We start from the raw sequence: 15,929 nt of genomic DNA, 5'->3' as shown, positions 1-15,929 counted from the left end.
CGGTGCGCGCGGGCGGGGTCCCCATTGCCTGCCACGCACCCGGACTAACGACTCCCCTCGGCCTCCTCGCCATGGACGCGGACGACTCCCGGGCCCCCAAGGGCTCCTTGCGGAAGTTCCTGGAGCACCTCTCCGGGGCCGGCAAGGCCATCGGCGTGCTGACCAGCGGCGGGGATGCTCAAGGTGCGCGCCCCCCTCCAAAGGGCGAGGGAGGGACGGACGGAGAGAGGGAGAACAGGGCGAAGGGGATGGGGGGACAGGGCAGAAGAGTGGGGGAGCGACGGGAGGACCCGGGGAAAGATGGGGAATCGATGGGAAGAACCGGGGAGAAGAGCGGGGAAGCGATCGGGAGAACTGGGTCGAAGCTGGTGTCCGGGAGCGGCAGGGCAGGGGTACATGCGGGGCAGCGTGAGCCGGCAAGGCAGCCCCGGGGTCCTTGCCGGGTGGGGCGGAGGAGGAAGGGACATGGCGGTAGGAACCTCCATCCGGAAGATAGTGAGCTTTTCATCCCCTCCGGTTTATGTTTTAAATGGAGCCTGGCAGAGGGGGTCGCCTGGAGCGCCCTCGGGGGTCGTTCTGCGTCTGAGCTGTAGGACGGGGCCGGGCTTCCCCTCCGAAGCGAGGGTACAGCGCGATCACTTCCTAAGTGGCCCCCCGGCCTCCAACTCCCCCCCACGCCACCACGCAGCATGTCGAGAAAGAAACGGCCGGGTCCCCGCACACCTCCTGTCGCCTCGTGCCCCGCGCGGTGTGGGCGGGATCCCGGCTGCTGCAATGCAGGACGCGGCGGGGGTGCTCTGGGTTCCCATCTAGCGTCTCCGAGGCGGTCCGGCAGCCCCTCGCGTTTCCGCTGGAAGATTTACAAAAAGGGTTTCTTGCGCTGGCATGTGCTGTCACCTTCCGGCTCGTGACAAAACTGAAAACTAAAATGGGTCCCAGGCCCTCCCCGCCAGCCTCCGTGGACGGGAAGGACCAGAAAGCGGGAACTCCGGGACGTAAGCGGCGCCGCGGCGCGGGTTCTGGGCTTCCCCTGCCCTGCAATGTGGAAACGGCTCTCCTGGAGGGGCCCGAGCCTGGGCCCACGACGCGGGCGCCCCCGGAGGACATTTAACATTGAAGAGCGGGAGGTGATGGAGAGTGCGCGCCCCAGGCCCCAGGGGCACGTAGGGGCGCCTGTGCCAGGGATCAGGAGGGTGAGGCCTTCTTGGCCAGGTAGCCTTGTGAAATCTATCTGAAAGTCACAGATAACTAAGTGTCAAGTCGTCACAGATATTTAAGTATCCTGAGTGAGATGGCTAGGGAAAACATGAAAACATCGTTACTGGTTACGTGCATGATGCATCGAAAACATTGTTACCTGCACAGTGGCAGCACTGATATTTGTGGGCTTTTGAACGTGTGGACTGGAGTGTTAAGAGTCCTTCAGTTATGTCAGTAGTTTGATTTGAATGTTCTTTTCTTGGCGAATAAAGGCTATACATTGAATGTACCCAGGAAACTAGGAAGGTGAACCCACACGAAGGACACAGGCCTGTGGGCTGCTCCGGGCACCATTAGGGCGTTGTGGGGACTGAGCCATGGGCTTCCCGCTCAGCCCCCTGAGAGCCGTGACAGCATCTCTGTTCTGCCTCACACTGGACCCGCTAGTTTCATATTCTTGTTATGATTCTGAGGCTACAAGCAGTTGGATTCTGAGAGTCACTCTCTGTCGTCCTCCTCCAGCTGCTTTCAAATGGGTCGTCTCTTTTTTTAGAACTGCTTTTTTAAGCAGTGATTTATGGGGTGAGTTATAGTGCTGTCCTGAACTGCAGAGGGAGCGCATTGAGGAACCCGGGTTTTGATGCTGTGCACATCAACTGAGTCACCAGCCCAGGGCCCTGTCAGTCCCATTATTAAGCTCATTTCTTGCTCTTCTCATCGTTACTCGACGCCTTAAAAAAAAAGCAAACTCTTGCTTGCGGTCACTGGCTTAGTTTGGCAAATGGGTGTTTACCCTGGAAAGAGGAGCATTTTGTCCTCTGGACCGTCTAAGGCGCCCTTTGGTGACGTGGTCGGTTTCTGACCACTCTATTCTGTGGGCGTCCTTCCTGCTTCCACCTTCCCTTTCCGAACGCCTTCGCCTCCATGGCTTTAATTTTCCTTCTGTGTGTGTGTCACGCAGAGGTTATGACTATTGTGCCAGTGCCCTGTTTTTTTGTTTGTTTGTTTGTTTGTTTTTTCTGCTGAGGGCCCAAACTTGCTACATCTCAAAAGAAGCAATTGCATCCATTTGTTCGCGATGATCATAAACAGTGCCCTCTAAGGGAGACTAATTTGTTAACCCGTCTGCTGTGGGTAGAAAGACAGCGGTGGCCGTGGAACGAGGGCTCTGCCTCTTCGGAGCCTGCACAACCGTCCTGCTTTCTTTCTTCAATATCCAGTAGGGGGGTTAATTTTAATAAGCCCTTGAAACCAACAAAGCAGAAAAGTGCAAAGACATTGAGTTGTGAGATTTAAAATTACAACCAGCAGCCTCTCATTCTTCCTTCACTGGGGGTTGCTGCTTCGTTTTGGGACTGCAGGGTATGTTTGGCAGCGACATCGGTCCTTTGTGCTGTGCGCGTCATGAATTGAGATAGTTCTTTACTAAGCGCTTTGTGTAGTAGGTATGAAAATGGGGAAAGAGGGAGCACTGTCCCGGGTGGAGAGGCGTGGAGAGACGCTGTGATACACAGCGGGTCCTTTTCTTCTGGGGTCCTGGTTTTAAATCTTTTTTTTTTTTTCTAGAAGCTTGAAAGATCGTTTTTGTGTCTTCATTAAAAGATTGAAGACTGTGGGCCAGACCCAAACTAATTCCATTGGCATCAGAGAGAAGGATTCTTTACATATTTATCTATAGGCATACTTGATTTTTTTTTTTGACTGAATTATCATCTGGTTAGTCAAATCATACATTAGAGGAGTAATATTAAAAATTAAAAAATAAAAATTGTATCTGGAAACCTATCCCTCTTCCATTCCATTTGTCTCTGTGTAATTTTAGAACCTTGAGCCATGATGTACATAGAGTTTATATTCTTTTAATATCTTGCTACTTCATTGTTTTAATGTTTAATCTTTGGGTTGATGTATCACAGGTTACTTGACCATTTCTTACAGGTGTTTGGGTGAGTTTGTTACTCTAATGTAAATTTGAGTGTTTGGCTGGTAGTTTTAGCAGGATTTAAGGCAGAGGCTCAGTGAGAGCCGTGGATCCATCTATGGTCCCTAGTTTGAGGAGGGAGGTGGCAATCTGCCCTTTCTTCTAAAATGGATATGTTCAATCACAACGGACATTTTCTTGATTTTGAGCACTTGGGACTCCCCTGGGGTTCACTGGTATTGCAAGGTCAGGACTGGGGATCTCCTGCTGGAGAGGCCCCCAGCGTGCCCAGTCCAGGGTCCTGAGCACGTTGCTGCAGGACAGAAGCCCTGCACTTTGTCCATACTCCAGCAGCCCTCGCTCTGGGAAGAACTGGCTGCTCCAGGAATGAGGTCTATGCTCTGAAGCCCACAGTCAGCAGACCAGCAAAGGTCAGCACAGACGACCTTACATGAATCATTCATTTAACAAGCATTCATGGAATACACACTCCGTGCAGTTGGAACTTAGAGTGGAAGGCCATCAGCTCACTGTTGTCTGAGCAGAGCTTAGTCTCTGGCTCCCTGTTGTAGTCTCCGCTCCTAGGAGGTGCACGGTGAGTGTTGGGGAACCCTCCACTGGCACAGTTGCCAAACAAGGACCCCTCCCAAGGGCGTCAGCCCTGGGCCCTGAGCTCTGAAGAGGAGGAAGGCATTCCTAGGGCCGACTTCCCTTCTGGATACTGAGCTCTGCACAGAGAGAAACTCTTCCACGTTCACTGCAGTAAAGTTCATAAAACAAAGAACACTTTAGAGACTGGGGCCTGCATTCCCCAGAATTTCCATGGCAACAGTTGGTGGCTGCACCATGCGACTGGAGTCAGCATTCCCCAGAATTTCTGTGGCTGCAGGTGGTGCCTGCATCACGCAACTGGTGTCTATGTTCCCTGGAATTTCCATGGCCATATGTGGTGGCTGTACCATGTGAATGAGGGTCTGTGTTCCCTGGAATTTCCATGGCCATAGATGGTGGCGGTACCATGTGTCTGAGGATCTGAGGTCCCTGGAATTTCTGTGGCCGCAGATGGTAACTGTACCATGTGACTGAGGGTCTGCATTCCCTGGAATTTCTGTGGTCGCAGATGGTGGCTGTACCATGCAACTGGGGCCTGCATTCCCTGGAAATTCCGTGGCCACAGGCGGTGGCTGCACCATGCTCAGGTCCTGTCTCAGGAGTTGGTGCCATTCTCTCTGTTACTCCCTCACCTGACACAGAGCGGCAGTTCCTGGCCTTATCACTCCCAGGAAACACACAGGCATCTGTTTTGGATCCTTGTTTTATTTCCCCATCATCTTTGTCATCAAAGGGAAATTCACATCCCTATAAAGCTGAAAATGGTGTGGGGCCCCCTGGTGGTCTTTCCAAGGCATTATCAGCAGGTAAACTAGACCTTATGGGCCAGTGTACCTGAAATGAAAACAGAAAGGTAAGTCGTGTCACTAAGCTTTACTGGGAGATTCAGGGTCTTTGTCAGTGACAGAATCATCCAAAGTAAGGTGTTTGTTCACTGCAGATCGACACGGTTAGCTGTGTCGGGATTAAACTTACCCAGTGTCGACAGAGTGTAGCTTAATCATCACAGAAGGGTGTCAAGTACGTTGAAGAACAGCTGCCGAGCCTGCTATTGTCGGGAGAGGAGCAGGTGTGGCTCTCGCTTAGCCCAGTGCTGAAGGAGGCCGGGCTCACGTCAGGCCGTTCGTGTGAGCGAGCTGGATTTGTAGCACGCTGGGACGATAAAGTACAAACATCTAGTTTTAACTTGTGGGTGACCTTCTTCTGTACTGCTTGAGTCTCTGTGGACCTTTCTCTGTTTCCTTCCTAAGGAGTCTGTGCCAGGGACCCAGGCGTTCTCTGGGCTGTACCTCCGCGCCTGCCCACTCGGGAGCCTCCTCCTGGTGGCTGTGGGACTGGGCTGGGCCCACACTGTCAGCATCGTCCGGGGTAAGCAAGCCCGTCCCTCTGCACCTCAGTGCCCCCAGCTGCTGAACAGGGCTAATCAACTGACCATCAGGATTAATGCGGTTCAGATTCTCTCATCTCATAGCCTGCTTGGTAAACAGCCACTTCCACTCTGTCCTCCAAAGTGCTACTCTAGACATTTTCTTTACCTCCATTTAGCCAGGTGAGTCGAGGTGACAGTGACTGTCAAGAGGGACGGACAGAGGAAATCAGTGGAAGAGAGCTCGAGGAGCAGACATGGGCGCAGGGAGCATAGGCATGGGGAGGATAGATAGGTGTGGGGAGCGTGGTTGTGGGGATCGTGGGTGTGGGGAGCACGGGTTTGAGGACCACAGGGGTGGGGAGCACGAGTGCGGGGACCACGGGGGCCGGAAGCACAGGGTATGGAGAGCATGTGTGTCCTTGCTCTGCTCTGACAGACGCTGCCGAGCACGTACTCTGTGCTCAGATGGGTCAGAGCCTCAATGCCTCTTTTTTAAAAAAAAATCTTTCTTTTTTTAAAGATAGGACTTCCCTCTTCCTGGTGGCCCCTTATAGTCGATACTCTTTTAAGCCTGCTTTTCCAGAGGAAAGCTAGGAAGGATGGCCTCTGTAGGTTCCAGTCTGGGTATATCTGGAAGAGTGGCCTGTTTTAGGTTTGAGTCTGGCGTATCTGGGGACATCTTTGAACCTCTGCTCAGAGTCCCAGAGCCACCTGTAAAGGCTCCCCAAATGTCTGCTGGGACTTTCCCCTCTGCTCGGGGATGATGAAGAGCTGAACCTCACCCTGCCACGACCTCTGGGGTCCTCCTTCCTGGAGGGCAGTGCCTTGGTGGCCAGTGTGTGTAGGAGGCTGGGCTGGCACCTTCGGGCTATGCTCTGCAGCGGGAGCTCGTGACATGGGGCATTCTTGTGCTCTGCATCGGGACTGGTGACGTGGGGCATCATCGTGCACCGTGGACCACATGGGGTGCACAAGAGCCAGACAACTCCTGGAATTCGGAGCCTGGCTCTGTCTCAGGTCACCCACATGTCTGTGGCACTTCTGGGGGATTGTGGGGACCGTACGAGTCTGTGTCCCCACACTCACTGGCTGGACACCTGTGCCCGGCTGCAGCTTTATGTGTCACCATCCCCTGTTTCGAGTTGTGTGAATATTTATTTTCATTACCTACTCTCATAAGCTTTCCTTTTTTAAAATAAATTCAGAGACAGACTTTGAGGTCCCCTGACCCCACCCTCTGTGGACCTAATGGTATTGCAGAAATTATGGCTTCAATTATGTGTAATCACTGGGGTTACTTTAAAAGTCATGTAAAGGAACAAGGGGGAGTGGCCATTTCAAGCGGTACATCGTGCTGGATTCTTAAGTGAACATTATCAGGCTTTCAACACATTTTCTCTTTTAATTGACTTTGGAGAATATAATGGACGCTCAGAAGCTGTTGGAGTTTAGTAACAGGAAGTCATCCTTAAGGAACTATTTAAGCAAGGGGACAGTTGGAGTAAATGTAAGTTATGAACACGCACTTATTCCAAACCAGAGATATAAAAGCATCCACTGTACTGGGGTTGAAACTTAGTTGCTAGAGTGTCTTTTCTGCCCACAGTGACTGTGGCAGTGCTGTGGGCAGGAAATTCTGGAAAGAAGACTTGGTGCCAGTGGTAGTTTTTGTGACGATTCATTTGCTTTGAGCTCAAGTGACTATAGTCTTACTTGCAAATGGCTAGGTCTCCACCAATGGACCACGACATTGACATAGGACAAATGAGAAATGGCCCTTGGGTTTCTAACAACTATTATTTTTAATGGACACGTTATGGTACATATCCATGGGATACAGTGTGATATTTCAATACATGTTTATCATGTGTAATTAGCAAATGAGGGTAATTAGCATGTCCATCTTCTCAAACATTTGTGATTTCTGAATGCTGGGAATATTTAAAATCCTCTCTTCGAGCTGCTTGAAACTATACAATAAATTATAAACTATAGTCACCCTACAAGGCTATAGCACACTAAACCTCATTTTTACTATCTAGATGTAGTTTTGGATCCATTAGCCAACCTCTCCCTTTCTGCCCTCCCGCCGCCCTTTCCTGTCTCTAGATTCCAGTGTTCTACCTTCAGAGGGTAGAATATCATTTTCCTCATAGAGATCTTCAACCCTCTTGGTTAGACTTCTTCTGAGGTTTTTTTTAGTTTTATTTGATATTTTTGTAGCTAAATTGGATTGCTTTCTTGATTTCTTTTTCCACTGGCTCATTGTTAGTCTATAGAAATGTTACTGAGTTTTATATGTTTATTTTGTATTCTGTAACTTTACTGAATTTGTTTATCGGTTCAAAGGGATTTTTGCTGGAGTTTTTTTTTTTTTTTTAAATATATAAGAGCATATTGTCTGAAAACATAATTAGAGTTCCTCCTTTCCACTTTGGGTGCCCTTGATTACTTTCTCTTGCGTAACTGCTCTTGACTAGGACGTTCAGTGCTGTGTTGGATAGGAGTGGCACAAGTGGGCGTCCTTGTCTTGTTACAGATGTCAGAGAAAAAGCTCTTAGTGTTTCCCCATTCACCATTATGTTAGCTGTGGGTTTGTCACATATGGCCTTCATTGTGTTGAGGTAGGTTTCCTTCAGTGCCTAGTTTGTTGAGACTTTTTATCATGAAGCAGCACTGAATTTTATCAAAAGCTTTTTCTGTATCTATCAAAATGATATGGTTTTGTCCTTAATTCTGTTGATGTGATGTAGTGTGTCTATTGATTTGTGTTTATTGAGCAATCCTTGCATCCTGGGTTAAACCCCACTTGATCATGGTGTATAATCTTTTTGATTTCCTGTTGGATTCAGTTTGTTAGTATTTTGTTGAGGATTTTTGCATCTGTGTTCCTCAGGGGTAGTGACGTATAGTTTTCTCTTTTTATTGTGTCCTTGTCTTATTTTGGTATCAGGGTAATGCTGACTTTGAAGAGTGAACTTGGCAGAATTCTCTCCTCTTCAATATTTTTGGAATAGTTTGAGAAGAATTGAAATAAAAATGTGTGGAATTCAGCTGTGAAGCCTAGTTCTGGGATTTTCTTTGTTGGGAGACCTTTTATTATTGCATAGTCATACATGTTACTCATTATTGGTCTGTTTAGGATTTTCGTTTCTTCTTGGTTCCATCTTGGTAAGTTGTACATGTCCAGGAATTGATCCATTTCCTCTAGGTTTTCCAATCTGTTGACATACAGTTGTTAAAAATAGTCTCTAATGATCCCTTGTATTTCTGTGGTACCAACTGTAATTCTCCTTTTCTGTTTCTAATTTTATTTATTTGGACTTTCTTTTTTTTCTTAGTGTAGCTAATGGTTTGACTATTTTATTTATCTTTTCAAAAAAACAAATTTTTTCTTCATCTTTCATATTTGTTAGTTTCAATATGATTTACTTCCTCTTTGATCTTTGTTATTTCTTTTCTTCTACCACTTTTGGATTTGATTTGTTCTTGCTCTTCTAGCTCATTGCAGTTCATTGTTAGGTTGTTTATTTTAAATCTGTTTTTTAAATGTAGGAGTTTATTGTTATAAACTTTCCTCTTAATACTGCTTTTGCTGTATACCATAGGCGTTGATATGTTGTGTTTCTGTTTTCAATTCTTTCAAGAAGTTTTTTAATTTCCTTCTTAATTTCTTCATTGACCCATTGGCTATTCAAGGGCACATTGTTTAATTTCTATGTATTTATACAGTTTTGAAAGTTCTCCTTGTTGATTTGTTTTCTGTTTGTTTGTTTGTTTGTTTATTAAACTTTATGTTCTAGGGTACATGTGCACAGTGTGCAGGTTTGCTACATATGTATACATGTTCCAAGTTGGCGTGCTGCGCCCATTAACTCGTCATTTACATTAGGTATATCTCGTAATGCTATCCTTTCCCTCTCCCTTCACACAACAGGCCCCGGTGTGTGATGTTCCCCTTCCTGTGTCCAAGTGATCTCACTATTCATTTCCCACCTATGCGTGAGAACATGCGGTGTTTGGTTTTCTGTCCTTGTGATAGTTTGCTGAGAATGATGGTTTCCAGCTGCATCCATGTCCCTACAAAGGACATGAACTCATCCTTTTTTATGGCTGTATAGTATGCCATGGTGTATATATGCCACATTTTCTTAATCCAGTCTGTCATTGATGGACATTTGGGTTGGTTCCAAATCTTTGCTATTGTGAATAGTGCCGCAATAAACATACATGTGCATGTGTCTTTATAGCAGCATGATTTATAATCCTTTGGGTATATACCCAGAAATAGGATTGCTGGGTCAAATGGTATTTCTAGTTCTAGATCCTTGAGGAATCGCCACACTGTCTTCCACAATGGTTGAACTAGTTGACAGTCCCACCAACAGTGTAAATTTCTATTTCTCTACATCCTCTCCAGCACCTGTTGTTTCCTGACTTTTTAATGATCGTCATTCTAACTGGTGTGAGATGGTATCTCATTGTGGTTTTGATTTGCATTTCTCTGATGGCGAGTGATTATGAGCATTTTTTCGTGTGTCTATTGGCTGCATAAATGTCTTCTTTTGAGAAGTACTGTTCCTTGTTGTTGATATATAGCTTTATTCTGTTACAGTCTGAGAATATCCTGGATGTTATTTCAATTTTTAAAAAATGTATGGAGACTTCTTTTGTAGCCTAGCATGTGGTTGATTCTAGAGAATGTTCCATGTGCTGAGGAGAAGAGTGTGCATTTTGTATCTGTTGGATGAAAGGTTCTGTAAATGTCTGTTAGGTCCATTTGGTCTACACTGTACTTTCAACGTGATATTTTGTTGTTATTTTCTGTCTAGATGATCTCCAGTGCTGACAGTGGGGTTTTGAAGCCCCTACTATTGTTGTGTTGGTCTCTCCCTCTCACTCTCTCTCTCTCTCTATATATATGTGTGTGTGTTGTGTGTGTGTGTGTGTATATATGTATGTGTGTGTATATATTTGAGACGGAGTTTTGCTCTTGTTGCCTAGGCTGGAGTGCAGAGGTGCAATCTCAACTCATTGCAACCTCCACCTCCTGAGTTCAAGTGATTCTCCTGCCTCAGCCTCCCAATTAGCTGGGATTACAGGCATGTGCCACCATGCTAGGCTCATTTTTTGTATTAGTAGAGACAGGGTTTCACCATGTTGGCCAGGCTGGTCTTGAACTGCTGACCTCAGGTGATCCACCTGTCTCCACCCCCCAAAGTGCTGGGATTACAAGCGTGAGGCACCACACCAGACCACTCTCTCTATTTAGATCTACTAATATTTGCTTTATATATCTGGGTGCTTTTTTGTTGGGTGCACATATACTCGTAATTGTTTTATCCTCTTGCTATGTTGATCTCTTTATTACATAATTACCTTTTTGTCTCCTTTTTACAGATTTTGACTTAAATTGTGATTGGTCTGAAATAAATATAGCTACTCTTGTTCACTTTTGAGTTCCATTAATGTGGAACATGTTTTTCCATCCCTTCACATTTAGTCTATGTGTGTCTTTATGGCTGAAGTGAGTTTTTTGTAGGCAGCATATAGTTGGTTTTTCTTGTTTTAAATCCACTCAGCCCGTCTATATCTTTTAATTGGGAAGCTTGGGGTTATTTTGCTATTGATATCACAGTCCAGACATTAAGATTTTCTTACTTAAGTTATTTGTACACAAATTAATCTGAAGAGGAAGTAGAGTTTTTCTTTTGTCCTTTTGAAGATAGTAATGCATTATTTTGATTTCATGCAAGTCAGGGACTCACCATGCCTGTTGGAATTTTAGAATTTCTTTCCTGTTATTAGGAACAGCAATGATCTGTAATGGGTTCCTGGAATCATCCAGTGATGGTCTGAATATCTTAAAAGTTTCCTTTCATGTGTCATTTTCTCTTTCTTCCCTAGTAGCCATGCACCCGGGGCAGGAGATGGCCTTACATTTCCTTGGTTTCTTGATGATTTCTTAGGTTTAGTGTTTGACACAATTCGGATTCTGGATAAAATCAGCCCTTCTGGGAAGTGTGTAAGTCAAACAAGGACTTTCTGGTGGCGTTATACAGGTTTCCCATGCCCCATGAGTACAGGAATAGCTCCTTGGGGAAGGAGTATGGGCACATGATGACAGGGAGCCATTCTTGGATGATCTCATCGTTCTGCAGGAATTCTCATGCAGGGAGAAGAAGCACGCCGTGACTGAGCTGGTAGGGATTCTGCTGATAGTTTTGATCGTTATGATTTGCTCCTGAAAGGTGATGTGGAATGAAGTGCAGGATTTAGAATGCTGACATTCCTTGAAACAAAGATATAGAAAAAATCTTATAATTGCAGGTGCCTTGTAGTTTTCAGCTGCTCTCATGTGGATCCTTTTTCGTCCTTCTGAAATGCTTTCCCAGGAGAGAGCATTGTTCTCTTTATATAGATGAGGAGCCTGGGTTTCAAATGGTTAAGAATTCATCACAGGCATTGGAATCTTTGGTTTCCTGGAACATTTTCTATTCAAGTATAGACCACATGGCCTCTAAAGGCTGGCTCATTCTTTTTTTTTTGTTTTTTTTGTTTTGTTTTTTGAGACGGAGGCTCGCTGTGTTGCCCAGGCTGGAGTGCGGTGGCCAGATCTCAGCTCACTGTAAGCTCCGTCTTCCAGGTTTATGCCATTCTCCTGCCTCAGCCTCCCAAGTAGCTGGGACTACAGGCGCCCGTCACCTCGCCCGGCTAGTTTTTTGTATTTTTTTTTAGTGGAAATGGAGTTTCACCATGTTAGCCAGGATGATCTCGATCTCTTGACCTCGTGATTCACTCATCTCATGGATCTGTGACGTTTCCTCTGTGAGTCTGTGACCTGTTTTCTCTGTCCACGCTGAAGGCCGTCGCTTCTCTCTAGTCACCACTTACTGATCGCTCCCTGTGTGCTGAGCCTGTGTCAGGCGTGTGGCGTGTGTCATCTGTGTGGCAGGGGTTTGCGTGACACACAGGGGACACGCTTGGGGAGCCGTAGTGATGGGGTCATAGCCACGCAGCTCAGCCCTCGGTCTGAGGGGCTTGGTGCCCATCCAGCTCTTCCCGAAGCAGCCTCGGGGCAGATCCCAGCTCTGCTTTCTCTCCTCGAGGCACCTCATGAAGTAAATTAAGCAAATCTAACGTAGGAAACAGTTGTGAAATGAGACCTGGTTTCGGGTGTGTGTGGTCATTTCTCTTTACATGTTTACTTCATGTACCCCAAGTGATATACTTTTCCACCTGGTATAACAATGAATTACCAGCCATTACTGGTACAAAATTCCATAAAGGATATTTGAGGAGGGCATAGCGTCAAAAACATGCTTATTTTCACAGCTGTGATTTGCATGATAAACCTGTCAGGACTGTGACTTTCTTTTGTTATCTTATTTTTATTTTTAGACCCTTGAGAGAAAGTTATTTAGTGATTACTTATCATTGTGAAAATAATCTAATGGTTGGAGAATCTCATTAGAACAAGTATTATATTTTCTGTTCCTTATGTCAATGAAATCATCTTAATCCAGGCCGATGTTGGCAGGAATGGTCACGTTTAAAACGGGTAAGATATTTATGTGATGTGTGGACCTTCCCCATATCGTCTCTGGAACATTCCAGAACTTCCATCTCACTTCTCACTTGTTGACACCCTACCTTGTTTTGTGATTATTCTTGTTTGCATCAGAATTTTGAATCCACATACCTGAGATGATACCTACGTATGCATGTACACATGCATGTGTGTGCATGTGTGTATGTGTGTGTACGCGTGTCCATGTGCAGGTGTATATGCATGTATGTGTGCATGCGCACGTGTGTATATGTGTTTGTGTATGTGCGTATATGCATGTGTATGCATGCATGTGCATATGTGTGCATGCATATGTATGTATGCACACATACATACATATGCATGCACACATGTGTACGTGTGCGTGCACGTGCATACACGTGTATGTGTGTGTGCACATATGCACACGCGTGTGTGCATGTTTAGGTATGTGTATGCATGTGTGTGCACACAGATATACCTTTTCCTTTCATAGAGGCTGTTTTGAGTATTGCTGTTAGGCAGTGACAACTTTCCGTTTCCTCAGTCAGAAAATGGGTAGCTCATTATTAATAAAGATGAGCATCCAATACCAGGAATCACTAAAGACAATTGAAATTGTCATATTAAATCAATAAATTCCGAAACGAAGATAGTGTTCTGTAGTATGTGTTCACATTGAACTTTCTAATAAAGATTAGTGTGAATGTTTCCCACTTATTGGAAATCACATGACTAGTTTAAGCGAAAACGTGGAATATTAATTCTGTCTTCAGATGACTTTTGCATATTTATGATTGATCTGTTCTGCTGTTCTGGAAGCTCTGAAAGCCACTCTGTCTTACCCTAGCTGGTGCCACGGTTGTGAGAATTCAGGGAAACAAGGTGTCTGCCAGTTTAAGTAGTTTAGATCTCAAGCTGCCTCTTTTCTGCACCATAAACCAACCTTAAAGAAAGACACAGTGTGACTTGCAGTGGATTCTATCAGTTTTATTTTCTGTGGCTGAATCGTCACTCTCCATTGTGAATTCATGTTATTTTTCAGATCGTCTTCATAAGACAGGGAGGTTCTCCAGTGTTGAGTGCAGGTTCAGTGAAAGCACTCACACTGTTACTACGGACTTAAACAGACTTGTTTTCTGAGGTGACAACCCTGGAGTCAGGCATTCAGTGTCCGCCCATCACTTCACTTGGTTCCGAGTTCTCGGTCCCCTCCCGCTCTCCTCCCCCTGCACTGTTATTTCTGTCTTATCTTCTTTTTGACTCAGAGGCCCTCAGCAGATGGTGTGTTGGGGGCAGGTGTCTGCTGTGAATCTTCGATAACCTTGGGAGAGAACTTTTTCTTTGGAGCAAGACCCCTCTCAATGAACTTTCAGTAGCCCGAGTATCATCTGTTGTGTGAACTACTTGTGGAAAATGTTCAGCATTTGTCCTTGGATTTTGGCCGATCTTTCTCCACCTGCCAGTTTCGTCTCGGTTTGCCATGTCTGTACCTCACCAACCCGTTCCAGCCCGGGTCCGTGTGAAGTAATTGAAGCAGAGCTCTGCAGATGAGAGAGTGTGTGTGTCGCCCGAGTTTCCTTCCTGGCCTCTGAGTGTGGGTTGTGTTTTGTTCCGAGGGACGACTCTGAGGCTCCTGGCCCCTGTTTTGGAGCACCCCACACCAAAGTGGGTGTCAAATGAAAAATGGGTGTATGCTGTATTATTATAATTCATAGAGCGGATGATAAAAATGCTTGAATCTGAACAGCAGCTGAAAATGAGGACATGGTACCAGTTTGGATGTTGGACGACCTTTTTGAAAAAAGCTTTCATCATACTTTAGAAACCGTGCGTGTACTGTTTTGTATTTCATACTTAGAATCTGTACAGTGTGTGTTGTATGAATGTGTTGTATGAGTGTGTTGTGTTGTATATGAGTTGCATGGGTTGTATGTGTGTTGTGTGTATATATTGTGTTGAGCTGCATTGATTGTATGAGTGTTGTGTGTTGTATGAGTGTGTCGTACGTGTGTTTGTGAGTTGCATGTGTTCTGTGTTGTATGAGTGTTGTGTGTTGTGAGTGCATTCTACATGTATTTGTGTTGAGTTGCATGTGTTGTGTGTATGTTGTATGTTATATGTTGCATGAGTGTGTTGTACATGCATGTTGTGTTATGCGTGAGTTGCATGTGTTGTATGTGTTGTATGAGTGTGTTGTATGTGTATGTTGTGTTGTGAGTTGCATGTATTGTGTGTATGTTGTATGAGTGTTGTGTTGTATGAGTGTGTTGTACGTGAATGTTGCGTTGAGTTGCGTGTGTTGTGTGTGTTGTACGTGCATGTTGTGTTGAATATGAGTTGCATGTGTTGTACGTGAGCTGTATAAGTGTGTAGTTTGTGTATGTGGTGAGTTGTATGTATGGTGTGTATGTTGTGTGAGTGTTGTGTGTGCGTGTTATGTTGTGAGTTGCGTGTGTTGTGTGTTGTATGAGTGTTGTGTGTTGTATGAGTGTGTTGCATGTGCATGTTGTATATGACTTGTGTGTTGTGTATGTATGAGTGCTGTACGAGTGCATTGTAGGTGCGTGTTGTATTGTATGTGAATTACGTGCGCTGTATGTGTGTATGAGTGTGTTGTACGTACATGTGTTGTGAGTTGCATGTATTGGTGATGTGTTGCATGAGTGTGTTATAAATGCATATTGTGTTGTGAGTTGCATGTATTGGGTATGTGTTGTATAGGTTGTGTGTGTTTGTGTGCATTGTGTGTTGTGAGTGTTGTATAAGCGCATTGTACATGCGTGTTGTGTTGTTTGTGAGCTGCATGTTGTCAGTGTGTGCCGTGTGAGAGGCGGGGCATCCTCATGTCTGCTCCTCAGGGAGTCCTGCCTTGCAGCCCCTTCCGAGCTTGTATTCTCCGGAGCAGCCTAGAAGTAGCAGCAGGTTTGCCTCTGCCCCTCCCCAGGAGGCCTCAGCCAGATCCTGCGCTCAGCCCGCTGCTGGGCGGCCTCTCTTGTCTCTCTTGTCTCTCTCGTCGTCCTCCTGCGCCTCCTCCTTCTCGGGACCTGCATCCTTCTTCTGTGCTCCCTGGCAAACCACACCTGGGATGTGGGAGTTCAGGCTCTCCCCAAAGTCGTTTGTTCCTCTCTGAAGAGCGCCCCCCCTTGACTGGCCGTGAGCAGCTGGAGTGGATTGCAGGGAAGGGAGGTGGGTGTTCCTGTAGAGACGCCGGGGTCTTACCTGGGGAGAACAGAGCCTGCGCTGGGCAGGCCGCCCTCCTGAGGAAGGGGACGGGG

At 46.0% G+C, this 15,929-nt stretch overlaps 2 pseudogenes; one reads left to right on the top strand and one right to left on the bottom strand.

Annotated features, from left to right (window-relative positions):
* The window catches only part of LOC117095273, a 1,129,150-nt pseudogene that overhangs the window by 842,275 nt on the left and 270,946 nt on the right, over nt 1-15,929 (bottom strand).
* LOC117094237 overlaps nt 1-15,929 on the top strand; it is a 107,189-nt pseudogene that overhangs the window by 2,493 nt on the left and 88,767 nt on the right.

Source organism: Trachypithecus francoisi, unplaced genomic scaffold, assembly GCF_009764315.1.
Source record: "Trachypithecus francoisi isolate TF-2019V2 unplaced genomic scaffold, Tfra_2.0 Lachesis_group13, whole genome shotgun sequence".
Lineage (NCBI taxonomy): Eukaryota > Metazoa > Chordata > Mammalia > Primates > Cercopithecidae > Trachypithecus > Trachypithecus francoisi.
This window is presented reverse-complemented; position numbering and strand designations above follow the sequence as displayed.